Raw genomic sequence first — 12,790 nt, 5'->3', positions numbered from 1 at the left:
GGTGGCATATGGAATATATTGCTCATTTCTTAGTACTGTAAAAACAACCTTGCTGCATAACTGAGCTAGGCAAAGAAAGCAGGTGCTTGATAAAAAAATAACCATCATGCATCAAGCATTTATAGACATCGTGGAAACTGTAGACAAAGATATTTTGGAGACAGTTCTGTTTACAAAGTAACTAAATACCATTTTGGAGAAGCTCCTAGGATTCAGAGGTAGAACCATTCCTTAAAATGAGTCAGTGAATTCACTCTGTTGAAGGATAACATCATATCCTTCCATTCTCTAAGGGGGCACATTCATGTTCCACATTTAAGTGTCACATCCATTCTGTGACACTTAAGCAGTGCAAGCATCCAGTCTCAATTTTTGGTGCTACAGAAGACTACCTACCTAGCATCAGGTTTAGTCTTAGTCTTACATCAGTAGACGGGTTAACATATGAATCAAACAAAGTAATAACAATATTAGAAAAAAAATGGCATTTGGGCAAACATGAAGTCTAGTAATTCTACCCTGTTTCTAATTTGGTTTAAGTCCTCCCAACAGAAGACTTACAAAAAGCAACAAAAGATAAATAAGCATGCTGAATTTTCTTGAATCTCAAACACAGATTAATAGCATTTTCATACACAGCTATAAAACATTACCTCTACAGAAGCTGTCAGAAAAGAGATTATGAAGATGCGTAGTCAGTGTCCCCACTATTGTGCATTCTGTATAGATTCCAAAGTCCGCTCAGCTGAACACAAGCACACACACACACCTACATACTCAGGGTCATCTGTGTTCTGCTGGACCACTGAAGGTCCACTTAAGTTTGGGATAGCAGCAAACAGCAGACACTCAATGATGATGATGGGGCAGACATCTAGTGACAATTCCCCATGCCACTCTTCCCAGCTTCCATCTATTTGTGGCTCAGAGATTTCCTCCAGCACAAAACACGCAATTTTTCCAGATTAGCTATCTGTTTTTAGAACTCCTCACTTGCAGTTACAGACTATTTGTTTTAGAGCACAGGGTCCCCAGCTGTGCACTAAGCAAGCCACTTTGTACCAGTACAGAGAAACCCAAACTTCCTCCCGGAGCCAAGAGGAGAGGATAAAACAAGCACCTGGACAGCCTGTGCTGTTTGAACTGCCAAATGTGTCTTCTACAGACAGCCAACACAGAAGAGGGGTCTGATGCAGTCATTGCATTGCTCTACCAGAGATCCTTCTACTATGGTGATAGCTTTAAAGTCCTGACCTAAGGGTTATAGTTTCAAGCAGGACATAGACTAATAAAGCAATAGGTTCTGGTCTGCCATGGATGGAGCTCTGAAATTGCTATTCTAATCATCTCCTATCACTGCCTGGAGAGCACAAAAGTAGTCCTTCAGCAGAAGGGACCAGAAGCATGTCGTGGGACACTGAAGAAGTACCAGTTCCATGAACAGCCATGAGACAGCGCGTACCCATTCTCTCCCCACGCTTTCACACTGAGAGGGTCAGTATTCTTCTAGAGGTACCCATAACCTCGTTTGTTCATGGCTCAATATCTTTGCTATTTAAGCACCTCCTCATGGCACAAATAGCTGCTGCATGCTTTACCACTCAAGAACATGTGATTAAGCCAGAAAAACCAAAGCCAAAGGAAAGAGCCAGTGTGCAAGAACAAAAGGCTCTCCTAGCTGCTTTGCACTCTATTCATGTAACACATAAACCAAAAAAATAATGCAGACTAAAGCCCACTGTCTAACTAAGCAGGCTTAAGTAACACTTAGCTCTTTTGTAATGCATTTCATCCAGAAGTCTCAAAATATTTTACAGAGGCGTGCAGACAGGGTAAGAGCCAGAACGCAGCCCACTGCTCCTGACTCTCAAGCACTTGCTCTTTCCATTTGACTACATCTCTACTTTCAGGTACACGCAGACTTTTCCTATAGTTGCCACAGAAAGATGCAGACGTGCATTAAAAGAATAGTTTTTCCTTAATTTTCTCTGCACTTAATGCTTTTAAAGCCTTGTTTTAATAACTCTCTTCAAAAATAATAGCTCACAATGCACCTACGTTTCTCTACTTATCCCTACAAATAAAACTTCTCATGAGATGTGATCCTCCTTTCTGCTACAATAAGAAAACGGACAATAATCAAACTGGAAATGCCTCTTTTCAAAGCTGTTATTCTCTCCCATTTATAAAGGAATAAATAGATTTGCCAATCATCAACACAAAATGAAAGTGGCTATGTTATCTTATACAGAGTGAACAGAAAACTATGAAGAGCGTGTTAGAGACAGGCAAAAGTCAGCAGTACTCTTTCCCCAAAAAGAGACAAGATTGCAGAAATCATCACGGAAGCAGAGTTTCCTTACAAAATTCAAATAACCAAAATGGAACAAACAAAAAAAAAAAAAAAAAAAAAAAAAAAAAAGAAAGCTCAAAGTTCTACTTTCACTTACTTTACTTTCATCAAAAGTCAGTACCAAGTGCAGCCCAAGCCAATAAAACATAATAACGTTCATCTACATTCTCAAATCAGAAAACTTCTCAGTCAGATAAGTTTCAACCCACACTCCAAAAGAGGAAAAGCGCAATAACTCCTCAAAGAGAGTAGATAAATTCCAGATTTATACATATAAAGCATCAGACTCAGGACTACATTTCTGATTTTTAAAGCATTGTTGAGCAAAAGATATTCAGCATGCATCAGTGCCCATGGGCTTCCAAAGAAGAAAACTAACAGAAATAAACTGCATATGAAAGAGAATGCATGCCAAAGCTCTCTGTTTATATTTTTTTAAGGTTTGCAATAGTAATAGTATTGTTCAGAGAAAAAAAGGAAAAAAAACTACCAAAATGTATTGTGTGTTCTTACCAGCTAGAGCTGCTGGCTAATGAGTTCATTTGTGTAAACTCAGTTCAAAGAAGACACAAATAGCATCTATTTTAGCTAGTGATTTTCACCACAGGCCATCTAAAGCAGGAGTTCAGAATGGCCTTAAAACAGACCCCTTCTGTGTTCACATGAGTTTGTTTATTTTTGTTTTGCTCTACTTTAATGTATTGTATACATCCTGTTTTCAGCTTGTCTGTTTTGCCTCCTCCCGTCCTCCACACTCCCAATCTGTCAGCAAGACTCAAGAGAGAGGTATTAAAAATGACCATGTTTTAGAACTGTACCTCACTGTGTAACAGTCTCTCCAAAAGCAAAAGGACTAAAAAACTGAAGAGTCCCCCCCCACCGTCTTTGCCTATTAAAGTCCACAGTTTGCTGACAGGAAGCCACATTTTAGTGTCAAAGAACAGGGCATCATCTTGTGTTTCCATGTGACCGGTAGCGCTGGTAATCCTGGAATAGATCACACTGTTTGTGGAAAAAGTCAGCAATGCTGGGATGCTCAAAAACACCCTGTAGTATTACACAGGGAACGCAAGCTGTGTGCTGAGACATGGCGCTAACACTGTAATATGGGTGATTCAGCATGAGTGATAAAATTTTATTTTTGGTCTGCTCAGGCAGTATTTGATTAAAATAGGATGAAGTCCTCACCAGACTTACTTCATCATTTTGCACCTATCCCATCGGGCCGCTCCATTCTCAATCTTAGGATATTTTCTACTGCTAAGAAGAAAGGTTTCTATTCATCAAATGGGCAAAGAGGGAGGGAAAGTCCTTGAAAACAGTAATTCAAGGAAGGAGAAGGAAGGCTTCCGTCAACTGGCAACCAAGCAGAAGTCTTCTGCTATTTCCCACAGCAAAGTAATAGTATCTGGGCTATAGATATGTTTGTCAAACATATCTATAGCAGAGATAATTAAGTTAGTGCAGCAAACTAGCTGCATGCTTTGAAGTGTTCGCACAGTTGCTATACTAACCTTTCTTTCACCTGGTAGGTTAAGCTCACCAATCTCCTCACACGTACTTGCAGATTCATGACCTATACTCTGTCCTCATTATCACATCACTTATGATAGCTGAACGACTTGGAATGATATTCAAGGGTTTTGTTATAAATAAAGGAGAGACTACCAGAAGCCCAAATACAGATTTCTGTTAAAAGAGGAATAACTGAAATTTCTTACTGCTCCTTTCTATTAAAGAGTTCAAATACTTTATAAACAGTTCTGTAAAGCACTGCTATTTTTCCTCTTTTGAGGTGTCCCTTTCAATTAGTGCCCATAGCCTTGATTCTCAGTATCCTATCACTGAGATAAAAGAAAAAAAAAAAAAAAAAAAAAGAAAAAAAGCCACACAACCATTTTTACCCTGCTTGGCAAGAAGCCCCACAAACATTTCAGTTTCTGTGCCGGTATCACTCAAAATAACTGTGTCAAAATATAAAATAGAGAGTTTTAAAACTCCTGTCTTTGGCAGTATTTTTTTTTTATTGTTGTATTACTAGCATACTAGCCTTTCCTGTAAAGATCAAACCTAATGTTATGGTGAGGATTCTGCTGAAGTCTCTACTGGGGTTTCAATCACCAGCAGGAAGAGCACCAAAGGAGTATACAGAATACACAAAGATATCAAAGCAGATTCCCACTGATCTCAGTGAAGACAAGATTTTATCCTGCATGCTTTTCTATACAGCTGGAGAATTATTTCATAGGTAAAGATCCTCACTTAACTACATCCTCCTACAAATCAGAGCTCTCAACTTCCTGTTCTTCATGCAACTTGACAGGAGCCTATTACCAACCTCACCTTCTTCAGTGTGTACCTATGGAAAAAATACTATTATCTTTAATTACATTTGTGTATTTCTAACTAGAGTAGGACTTAGTGCCCACAAGACAGTCTCAAAACATTGATTTGCACTGCAATGGAGCAGAGCCCAATGGAGCAGATTCTGGGCTTGCTGCACTGAGAGACATGCGCTCCTGAATTTCATTTCACACAGAAGTAACTGATACTTACTTCTGAGCAAGAGCTAAAATGTTGATAAAAACTGCATTGTATGAACTCTATTAGGCGACTCCTGATTATTCTGTCAGAGAGAACTGCATTTGGAGCATTTGTGAATCTGAGAAATTCTAGTTCAGCCACGATCACACATCAAAGACATCACTCTTATCATCCTTTTAGTTTCCATTCTGTGGGAAGATATAGGCCCTCATTTTCCAGCAACTTCAGCTAGATATGTTTCAACCTATTCGTTTGGGAAAGAAAAAAAAAAAAAGAAAGAAAAGAAAAAAAAGAAAAGAAAAGAAAAGAAAAAGAAAAAATATATACATATCCCCTTGATGCATTTGGTTGTCACCAAATTGTACCTCTGCCTTTATTTTCAAACAAATTCTTAGTTATGGATATTGTCCCTAGTACTTCTCAAAGTGTTCTCTGAATGGCTGAAGTCTAACCTACTGTGTTTGTTTTATATTATGGCAAAAAAAAATTCACCTGTACCCTAAATTCTTTACCTGTACCCATAAGCAAAAACCACAAACAAAATCTCTGAAAAGAGACAAGCAACAGACTTACCTCCTACACTTTGGCTGCCTCCACAGAGACAAAGCAAATAAGCATTACAAGGCTGAGAACCTTTCTTTGAAAATAAGCTTCTTGCTTGCCTTGAAAAATAAGACTTCTTGCTTCTACAATGGATCTAAGTCTACCTCAGACACAGCATTTTTCCCACACCAACATGAAACACACTAGCTGACAAATCATCGGGGATCCTAGAAGCTGCTTTTAGAATAAAGAAGTTATGGTGCGCAAGGGAGACCAAACTTCCTCTCACACACAAACCCAAGATTCAATTTTCTGCCAGATTACCTCCAATAATTAAAATGTCCTGTAATTTATCCTTAAAAGCCAGTGACTATGGGATCCATGAGAATCAATCCGTTATCTTTCACCTCTGCATGTACTGTGCATATGTATATCATATGTAATATGGTTTACCAAATGAACACAAGCAATATTTTCCACTAATTGCAAGAGCCACTAAACTGAACCTTAACATTTTAGTTGACTACTAAAAGCTCAATGCGTAACCTGGCAAATAGAAGTGCTGCATATAGGATTTAGCAAGCATGCATGCAAGTAATCTAGTAGCCACGAAGACACAATATTTGCTAATCTTCCTATACCTAAAATTGGTCACATACAATAGCCACACATTCATTACATACTGCGATTTAACACTCACAATGCTATCTCCTCCCTGCAATCAGACAGAAGTATGTTGCTTTCTGTCACCTTACTGTGCTATATCTGATTTGTCACTCTGTGTAGCAAGTTGGTATCTTTGGAAAAGTCCAGAAACAGATCTTCTGCAGCAGAAGAGGTAAAACAGCAAAACAAGAACACTCACAGGATTGCCCCTGACAAACTTGATCAATCTGTCCTTGAAATGCCACAGTGTGATTGTATGACAAATAATTCAAAAGTACAAGTGAAATTATGAAAGATGTGCCCAGGAGCTAATGTTTGTATGCATTAAAATACTCAGATAAATATGTCACGATTCAAGTATGCTATGCTGAAAATACAATGTTAGTGGACTGAAAGGTGCACAATAGCTTATAACACCTATACTCTCTATTAAAATAACAGATTTGGAAACAGTTTTAAAACCATATAGATAACATTCTTAGCTATTAAGATGTCATTACATTAGGCAGTCCTAAAAATGTTATCTACCCAAACATAAGCACACCTTGTTTTTGTACAATACACAAAAAACAATCATTATTAGATGTTAATATTGTTCACTACATATTGGTTTCTTCTGATCAGTTTCCTAATTTTCAGAGTACATCTGACTGTTTGTATAGTTTCTAGGCTACATCTTTATAAAAATGTTTTTGGTTCCGTTCTGTTGTTTATAGGATTGCATACATACACAAATTAAAAGCAGTAATAAACAGCTTTAAGGTTGCACACAGTCCAACCGTCTTGAGAAATTAGAAAACTAGGAGCTTCCCTAAGAAAAAATCTGGGTTTTCAGTGGGGAAAAAAGACTTACCCATTAACGTACAGAAAAGTGTGCATTTGCACAACTTCTGACTAAAAAAAAGAAGGGATGATTCAGTAGAAATTCTGACAAATTTTTTTACGTACAGCGTGCCCAAAAAAGAAAAACAAACAACAGCCACCTAATGTTTTAAAAAGAAAAGGTCAAAATGAGCCTATAAGAGTTAAGGGAAAGAGTTAAGGTTATTGATTAAAGACTATTTGCTGATAAAGTTTCATCTATTTGAAATGGGATAGCATTTGGGACTACTCGAACAAAAGTCTACAGAAAACTGATACATCAAGGAACTGAGCAGGATTTAAACAAACAGCAGACATGGCTAAGAACACAAAAATGTCACGAGTACAGCTGAGAAATAAGTGATGGTACAGGACCACTTACTCAGCTGCTAACAAAACATTATTTGCTTTCACCTCCACAAAATAAGGCAGCCATCACTCCACTCACAGCTCAAGGAATTCAGAAAAGTGATTGTTATTTCTGTGTGTGCACATGGAACACCCCAACAAGTCTGGCTTTCAGAAAATGGAACATTTGCCACATGTCACAGAGATAGGTGGGATTCTATGTGATTCCTTGCAGAAAAAAGTTTATAAAAGTTCTTCCCTATAAAACTGCTATTACAAAACAGCAAGCCTGGATTCATCAAGGTGTGATAATTTCACAAGCCAGTACCCAAATTTTAGATGTTTTGATAATATAATGAAACTTTCAGCCCTGATAACTACTCCTGTGTCTTATGCTGATAATTCATGAGAGATCACTGCCAGCAGCAAACAGTCCAAGACTGCCAGGAGGCAACAATGAAGGTTGTGCTGCATCTTAAATCTCACTTCTTCTCTAGGACCTTTGGCCCTACACAGTCATGATCAAATTTCTAAGTTTCTCAGATTGCTCCTGACAGAAACTTCATGAAAACTCCTTTCATTTAAGGACACAACTGAAGAAGGTGAGATACATCACACTCAGAAAGTCATAGTCCTGCAAGTGGAGCTTGTTTTTTCTGAAGTCTGCTAGAACATGAGGGAAAAGATGGGAGCAGAGAGGCTCAACCTTGTCAGGATGGAAAAGCTTGAGAACATCCAAAGCACATCTTTGGCCATCTGGGAAAGCTGGATATTGAAAATATAGGCATTCACATAGGTTAGGCAACTTCTAAGGTTAAATGGCAGTTCAGTGAGAATATTGAGGATCTCGATTTGGGCTTTCAATACCTAAATCCCACTTAAGTCCCACTTAAGGCACCTAATCCTTTTGTGGATCCGAGCCTAAAGCTTTGCCAGAAAGAAGAGAGTCTATGCATGCAAAAGCTAATGGTCAGCGTCAGTCTGGTTCTATTAAAACTAAAATATACAGAGAGTAACCTTATTTTATACAAAGGAATAATACAGAATAATGGAAGACCTTCTAGTCCCAGAAAGTTAATGCAAAGTTAATCCAGCCAATTTTGACCACAGTCCTGTCTGTTGACCCCACAACACATTTGCTAACATAGAGAAATTTACAGTCCGTAAGCCATGTGTACAATTAGCAAATGTACAGTTACAAGAGTGGCACAGTTAGGATGGTATTTTGCAGTTTTATAGCTAGAAAGATTATCGCAGTGGAAAGAGACGATCAAAAATGAAATGCTCACCCATGCTCGAGGCTCGCAGTAGAAAATTCCAAAAGGAGGGATCTCCAGAAAGAGATCCATCCCCAGTGGCCATCAGCCCTTAAATGAGGTCTAGGAGAGGTGCAGCCAGGCTCCACCCCTTCTGGTCACACAGCTGAATTGCCTTCACCTGTGCTCCCATGGCTGACCCAGTCCTCACCTCAGCTAATCAATCAGTGGTTCGGGCCATGACTCAACAGTTGTGCATGGGAAGAAGCACATTCAGAAATGCTCATAAGATTGAGTGAGTTCTCCAAAAGCTTTGCTTACTCACATTAGCTAAAAAATAAACTAGAAGAGAGTGGAAATTTATCAAACACTGGACTGTTCACACAGAGTTAATAATTTAAAGAACAATGTAAAGAACAATTCAGTGACCAAATAGTTTGCTATGCTCCATGAAATTAAATAGTTTCAGCCCAGTTCTCTATAGCCAGTAGTCCACCTGACAAGAACTACAAATTTATTTCTCGCTCACCTGCACCAGAACTGGCAGTCTCAACAATTAAGTGTGAGCAGATCTAGGTACCAATTTACTCTCTATACCTTACGCTTGGCATATCTATATCAAGATTGCCTTTACTCAGTAACACTTGAATTTAGCTGATAAGACTATTGATGTGATATTTACATATCCAAATATTACCTAATCAATTAAAGCAGTTTGAATAGAAGTGGTAGATTAGAATTACAATCATGAACTACGATTTATTATTATTATTATTATAACCAAGTTTAAAAGGGATATTGCCATTAATTGTTACCAATTATTTTTATAGAATTTCTCCTAGTCACCAAGGATGCTCTCCATAGTACTGCAACATTTGCCTTATTGTATACACTGAGACTTCTCTACAAGTAAAACACCATGGTCTCCATTCTGGGGACTCAAATCCATCATTACAAGGCTCTGCTTCCAATGAGAATTCTAGCCTAAATCTTCTGCAAATACCCAATACAGCACCTGAACTTTATAAACTGAGAGAGGAACAAAAGAACTTGCCTTCCAGCTCTTCTTATCTACAAATGGGAAAAGATTTCTAGCAGCTCATCCACTAACTGGTCAAAGTTTTACATTACAAAATACAGGAAAGTAGACTTGTGCATACACCACAAATTGCAAAGATACCAAAGATATTTTGAGCAAAGGAAAACCACCTGTTGTCCCATGCCAGATAAGTCCATGGAAGGCACTGCACACTACTTCCTTCCTGAATATTTCACTATCTTTCCAGATTGAAACCTGGTTCTTTAGCCAGGCACAACAATTCTCCACTCCCCCACCTGTTTTTTAAGAGTTGCAAGAATTATTAATAGTACATAAAAAGCCCATGGTGGATAGTCTAGTGTGCTTTCTCCAGGTCATTCAGATGTTGGTCTCGACTCTCATTGCTTTTATCAACATGTTACTTTCAGTTCTCCCAGATTGTGCATGCAAAGTTAAGATGATGCCCTCTCTGTCTCCTCCTTTTTGGTAATTTTGTAGGTCTGGTTTACAAGAATATCCTCTCTATGACCAGCCCCGACCAAAAATGTTTTGCAATTTGGCTTTTTTTTTTTTTTCCCCCAAATCTTCCTTTGCCTCCTTATTGAAAAGGTTGCTTGTTGTTTTGTTGGTGATTTTTTTTTTCCAGTAGAAGACAGTCTATTCTTGCCTGTATTATGTGAGTGACTTGCTGTTAATCTATGTATAAGCTAAATCTTACCTTTTGGACTCACACAAGCAAAACCACCCAGCTTGACAAGTAATCTCAGAAGAACAGGGAAAGCAAGACTTGTCCTGTATCTACCTACACATCTTCAGTTGTAACCTGTGTTTGACAGAGATTGGTCATCTGTAAAAGACTAATGAGAAATTCTTTAAAATATTTCTGATTGAAAAACATATAAACCACAATTACTGGGAAAGCAACATCTATATAAGGAACTCTAGAAAGACAGAAATAACTGAAAATAGAAATAATCTAGACCTAGACTGGAACTACTCTTGGCTTTTCCAAAAGATGTAAGTGCTAAGGAAATCTGGTACTCAAATGAATCAAGTTGGTATGCTTCAAGGTGACAGTTTCGCCTACAGAACACTAAGAGTTAAAATTTTTTAGACATTTAGGGTGGAAGGTGTGAGTTTAGATTGGTAGTGATTTGAGCTGTTGTATTACACAAAGCACAGAGATATTTCTGTTTGCATTTCTGACCAACTGCTATTATTATTCCAGGTTCCTTCTTACAAAGGACGTGTGGTTAGCAGAGGCATGACAGGGAAGCAGCGCCCAAGAATAAATTAATGGAGAAATATTAGTGGAATGCAGCAGGCTTGGGGGAGAGCCCAATTTACACAGAGAAATCGCTTAAAGCAGGGCCATTTGTGCCTGCACACACAGCGACGTAGCAAGGTTTGGTTAGAGCATGCACACGGAAACGGATTTGATTATGGTTAGAATTTGTGAGTGACAGCCATGTGACAGCTGGGAGTCAGCAAAGATTTTGTAGGGATGGAAATTCTTGAGATAGGACACACGACTGCTCATGCGATCTGCATGTGCCTATCATCATGCTGTATTATAATAGCTGACACCCCAGTGTACCAGTTATCCAAAGGAGAGAGGCTATAAATTAAGAAGAGGATTTGAGGAATGGTGGATATGAGAAATGAAAGTCATAACATTTAAAAACAAAGGGATAAATATAACTTGTTTTCCTGTTATCCAAACAAGCAAACGATTTCCAACCAAACCGCACACCAGTACTAAAACTCGCATTTCCATGATTTATCATTAGTGACAGGTTATTATTTCCTTACAATTTAAATTTTTTTCCCTTTACTAACTTACCTAGAAAGGCCTTGATCCTACAAACACTTATACAACCACCTAATTTTAAGTACATGAATAATCTCACTGATTAGAGTTACTCATACATTTTTGGGATCAGGGTATAAGTCATAATGTGCAATTAAGCAGATTCATTTCCAAACACTGCTTCATTTTCTGCGGGTCTCACGCAAATGTGAAGCTCCCAGAGATGTTCAATTTAAATCAAACCTGCAAATCTGAAATACTTTCCCTTTAACACTGAATTCAAGCCGATACAGTATCACATGACCTTTACCGTAATTTCTATTAAAATCATTTCATGTCTGGTTGCTTCTGCTATCCTGGCTCATTTGTATTGTTTACAACAAGTCATTGCTCTCGACAGTTAGTGGTGGCTGAATCCATGGTTACCAGTTTTTACATTCACTAGTTAAATGGAATGCAGCTCTTCTGGGGGGTTTCGTGGAGAAAGCTCTTAAGAAACCACAATCCAGCCATCAATCAGGCTAACCTGGGAGAAATTAATCATATAAACATAAGGATTGTTGCATATTAAAAATTTATCAAAAGGGAGCTCTGGGCTTTTATTAGTTGTAGTCACAAAAGTGGACAGGTTTGGCTCTGACTTAGTGCACAGAGGACTTGGTTCTATGGTCTACATCTAACATTCGTCCATGTTGTGCCTCCTCTGGTGCTCACTGCTAATAAAACTATACTGTTTAGCGGCTTTAAAAAAAAAAATCTCAAACACTTATTTTACCAGAAATGTGCTCAGAATATAAATAGTGCTTAAATACAGGTTTAACCAGACTGCAGTCCCAGCAAAGTAACTTAAACAGACACATACAAGACCGTAAAAAACAGAACAGACAGCTCTGAGTAGAATTCAATTAAGACAAAAAATACCCCCAAACAATGGAATGCTACTAACGAGTAAATTAAGCCACAAAAACAAATATATTTTATGGCTACCTCAGAACAACGTGCGCTAATTCCCTTTGCCCTGTTATTTATAGTTTGTCGTAGGGTGGGGTTGCCAAAATCAAAAAGCAAAGGAAAAACTTATCTGCACAATGGCTACCAAAAATCATTTAAAATGCCTAAAAACATTAGAAAAGTTCTGTACAGGATGATGGCTACAATCATTGTCCCACGAGAGCAACGAATAGTTAAATCAAACACATTACTAGCTCATCTACTGCAAAGTCACTGTATCAGAAGCCCGAATTGATTTGTTTCCTTAGAACAAACTGAAAATGAACGTAACATAACATCTGAAAACAACCCCTCCTGCCCTGCTAATCGGATATTGTATAATGGTTGATTGCAGCGTTGCTCTGTGCTATTGTTGCCTA

The 12,790-nt window shown here is 38.2% G+C and overlaps 1 protein-coding gene across 1 annotated transcript in view; it reads right to left on the bottom strand.

Moving 5' to 3' along the window:
• Positions 1-12,790, bottom strand: part of ESRRG (estrogen related receptor gamma) — a gene marked incomplete at its 5' end in the record, with an annotated part of 349,526 nt that overhangs the window by 336,622 nt on the left and 114 nt on the right. The gene's annotated exons all lie outside the window — the stretch shown is intronic.

The sequence above is a fragment of the Tetrao urogallus genome (assembly GCF_951394365.1).
Source record: "Tetrao urogallus genome assembly, chromosome: 2".
Taxonomy (NCBI): domain Eukaryota; kingdom Metazoa; phylum Chordata; class Aves; order Galliformes; family Phasianidae; genus Tetrao; species Tetrao urogallus.
The sequence above is the reverse complement of the archived record's forward strand: the minus strand, read 5'-3'. Positions and strand labels throughout refer to the sequence as shown.